At 42.4% G+C, this 4,449-nt stretch overlaps 1 non-coding gene across 1 annotated transcript; it reads left to right on the forward strand.

Annotated features, from left to right (window-relative positions):
- The first annotated feature begins 2,733 nt into the window (after positions 1 to 2,733).
- On the forward strand, positions 2,734 to 2,808 carry Trnat-ugu. The gene has a single exon. It is a non-coding gene; the product is annotated as a tRNA-Thr (tRNA).
- The last annotated feature ends 1,641 nt before the right edge of the window (positions 2,809 to 4,449 follow it).

Consider the following 4,449-nt stretch of genomic DNA (forward strand, 5'->3'; position numbering starts at 1 on the left):
TTGTCACAGGCTGTAGCGTGACTGATCACTCCAAATCACTCTTTTCGAGCCACCCAATGTCCGGTGGACTCGCCTCTTTTATTATTTCTAGCATCGCCTAGGACTGACTACGGAAGCCTGTGGGTTATGAGGAGCAGCTCAACCATCGCACCCCATTGTTTTTAACTCCCTGAGTACAATCATTGAGCTAGCGGAACATACAGCTGGTAGCACTTCCGAAGTCACGAGTGACTCGTTCTGGTGATTTCACGTGATCTTTACGACCACCCTCAGCAATCATCGACGGTCCCTGTCCGTCAGTACATGAGGTCTGCCCGATCTTTCTTTTGCTATGGTTGTTTCTTCACGTTTCCACTTCACATTCACTTCGTCTACAGTCGACTTGAGCAGGTCCAGGAGGTTGACATGCCCCTGATGGATCTGATACTGAAGTGACATCAAGTGACTACGTTCGAAGTCAGTGAGCTGAGGCCATCAGTCCCCTAGAACTTAGAACTACTTAAACCTAACTAAGGACATCACACACATCCATGCCGAGGCAGGATTCGAACCTGCGACAGTAGCGCCTAGAACCGCTTGGCCACCTCGGTTAGCAACTCTCTTGACCGAGCCATTCTGCTTTGACTGCCGCTCTACTGACAACACCATACTCCCTGCCTCCTTTTATACTGGGGAGTCAGACTCTCGCAACAACTAGTGGTCAGAGGTGTGTGGATTCTTTTGATCAGCTAGTTTATGATGAGGAGTCCATGTTTCATATTTCTGTTTTGGACTTTTGGTGCGTGAAGTCCCCTCATTCTTGACATGCCGCTGTCACACACTCGTTGCAAACAACCACCACTGCCGTCGCTCGACGCTAGGTGCTTGCAAAGGTGCGTCAGCATGTCTAAAAGCCAAAGTGAATTAAAGAACCTAGCGGAGCGACCATACGCAGTTGTATAAATATGTTCAGTACGATCAAATGCAGAGTCATTTTAAATACAGTTGGCACTCTGAGAACCATAATGGCCTAAAGCACGCAGTCAGACCTAAGGCCGACAATTTAGTGTCTACATAATGTATGTAATAATAATATGTCACAATCGGAGGTGAGTTTTATCTGAATCTTAAGCCACAGAATGTGATTAATGACAATAGAGATAACGAGGACCCCAAAGTGTTGGAATTGTTCGTAATTTCGTGTCTGGGGGGGGGGGGGGCATTTAGTATCTGTTGTTCATGTTCTGATGCTAGTTTCACATTAACTACAAACTTAACAACTGTAAAAAGACACTATTGTCAGGATCATATATTTGGGTTCAAAATGGTTCATATGGCTCTGAACACTATGGGACTTAACATCTGAGGTCATCAGTCCCCTAGAACCTAAGGACATCAGAAACATCCATGCCCGAGGCACATTCGAACCTGCGACCGTAGCGGTCACGCGGTTCCAGACTGTAGCGCCTAGAACCGCTCGGCCACCCTGGCCGGCTATATATTTGGGAATTAATATTATTCATAAATATAAACTTAAATATTAATTAATATTTTAACATAAAGTGAGTTTGTTATATTTTCATAGGTACTATAGGATGTTGAGACTTGGTTAAAAATAGTTCTGACCTATGAGACAGCTGGTTTGGCTATAAATCTGATTTTCTCAAACTTCAATTTTTCTCAAAACTTAGTTTCTGTGCTTTGTGCCTTTATGGTTTTCAATACCTCAGTTTCTATTTCTTCGAATGTTATTAATTGATATGTATTCTTATAAGTTTTGTACTGACCTAGACATATGCTTCCATAGCACTCGTTCCTATTAAAGAGAGGAAACACTTTTTCTTCCTTTTTAATATTAATATTATGTCTAACTAGGTCTATTTATTGTTAGTCAGTAACGGAAGTCGATCTCTCAGACACACTGCTTCATAATTGATGCAATAGTGCGCCATAGAAAAATAATAAAAGGGAATAAGCAGTTATTATGTTTCTCAAGCAGAACATTCATGGCTCCGAAGACGTTATCTTTGTGAGAAGGAAATTTGTGCTGCTATATGTGGACTGTCATTCCTTGCATTTGGTGCGCCTAACCATTTTTCCCTAATTCTGCTGTCAGTCTCAGATTGAAATTAAGAATATAATTTCATTAAAAATTGCTCATAACGTGTGTATCTTTGCCCATGGTTGACAATCACATTAACCTGAGATGTAAAATCTCAGCGAAGAATTGTAAACGTTACGTATAAATGCTTTAGCGCATCCAAAATCTTTTTGCAATCTAAACACTGCTAAAACCTCCGACATGGTAGAGATGTTCTAAGTGGGTCGTAATTTAGGAAGCCGTCCATGTTTGCGGCCAATGACGATTGTCAGCAAACTGAGATATTTTACTGAGTTAGTGATTTCAGCTGTCCCCATTGAGGTATATCAGCAACACCTGTTGGCAGCTGAGGGTTTCGGTTAATTATCATTTCTTTCTAGAGAAGCTGCATGGTCATCATTGGTATCTGTTCTTTCGGAACAGTTACTGTCTTCATATAGTTAAAGGCTATCCTGCCATTGACCTTCTTCTGTGCGAATGCGCACACTTTGCCCTAACTCGTACGGGAACCGTCACCTTAGCTGGCGCGAGTAATGAGTGAATGGGCAGATGCCATTTAGGAACATTACGAATGTAGGTTGTGGACAGTTGGGAATGTGGGTCTCACGGGAAACGTGCAAGGGATAAGCCCCTGCAGTCGCGCTATCCTCTGTGCCCTCGGTGGCTCAGATGGATAGAGCCTCTGCCATGTAAGCAGGAGATCCCGGGTTCGAATCCCGGTCGGGGCACACATATTTAGCTGTCCCCTTTGATGTATATCAACAACACCTTTTGGCAGCTGAGGGTTTCGATTAATTATCATTTCTTAGTGATTTCCTTACTAGGACACATGCAATTATCTAATCTTACTGGTGAGTTAATAGATGGAATAGCAGGGCCAATCAATGAGTAGCTGCACAAGAAAATTGTCCATCACAATGGAATATTGACAATTAATTACTTCCCACATAAACAATGAGGAAAGAAGAGAAACTCGGGTTGACATGGGTCCCTACAGCAAGACCAGAAAAGTATGCTGCAAGCTTCCCTTGGTATTCTTTGCAGCTACTCTGTTGCCACAACAGCGGAGGCCGTGACTTGTAGAGCCTGAGATATTCGGTTTACGGCTACAGCCTACCCTGAGGGCCACTTGTAGGAACTTCCGACTCGCGAGGTGGTAGTACTTCTTTCTCAGTGCTATTATTACATGCAGTTCCGCACGCCATCGACTAGTTTAGACTTCTATGATGGCTCCTAGGGGCCTCGCTGAAACCAGTGGTCGCTGTGTATAACGGCATTGGTCATGCGATTGTAGCTTTTTGACATTTCACGCTCCAAAGAAAACGTGTTGTGGCTCATTTTACTTGCGCCTCAGAGTGTAGCAGAGCTCTCATTCATCAGTACCGTTACCCCAGTTATACGCTGGCAAAATCCGTTCTTTGTAAGTCAAAACATTTGTCGAAATTCATTTCTCATTTATCAGCTCATCGTGTACTTCAGAGTCATGCCAAAGACATTTCAAGGTTAGGATGACTTGTTTACTCGCAAATAATTAAATCTGTCTTTTTGTTTTTGCAGTTTATGGTGAGATGACCATCGAAAAACCAAAAGAGGTACAGTATATCCGGCATCGTGTGCTTTTTGGGTTTTGCAAGTTTAGTAACGAAACAATTGCTATTAGAAACATTTGCGATGTTTATCTAAGTGTATTAGGCATTCGTAAATGCCAATGTGGTTTTCTAAGTTCAGTTTGGTCTTTCCGACTCGTATCGGTCAGGGAGACCAACAATTTCAGGTACTCAGAAGTTAGGGGCGTAGGTAGAAGTGTTAGACAGTCAAGAAACTATCAGACGCACTTTACCAATTTTGGCGGATCATCCAAGAATATTTGCAGCAGATTAGTGTAGAAAAACAAAGCTTACCGATCTTCCACATGCAACGAATTGATTCAGCTACACAACACGAAAGAGTTTTATTACTCGATCACTGGATATGAAAAATGGGTTTTCTATGTAATCCAAAACACAAAAGGCCGTGGCTGTCTCCGAATGAATTGACAAGAAGTACATATAAGCCAGATTTACACCCCAAAAAGGTCCTTTTGTGTGTTTGGTGGAGTATTCCCGGGATCCTTCATTTTGAAGTGAAACTGTGAATGCAGGCTGCTGCTGTTAGGAGTTGGATTGATGAAGTCAGTCTTTCACTAAAACGTGCCCAGAGGTTCTCAACAGAAAAGGCGTTATTGTGCAACACAATAATGCAAGACGAAGCCAGGAAGTGTAAACAATGAATTTAGGTGCGAAGTATTGCCTCACTCACCATACTCGCTCGATATTGTAGATAAGAAAATAAAGGCATCTGAAATAAGGTGCAGTTAAAAATCTCTAAAC

The sequence above is a fragment of the Schistocerca piceifrons genome, chromosome 1 (genome assembly GCF_021461385.2).
Source record: "Schistocerca piceifrons isolate TAMUIC-IGC-003096 chromosome 1, iqSchPice1.1, whole genome shotgun sequence".
Classification (NCBI taxonomy): domain Eukaryota; kingdom Metazoa; phylum Arthropoda; class Insecta; order Orthoptera; family Acrididae; genus Schistocerca; species Schistocerca piceifrons.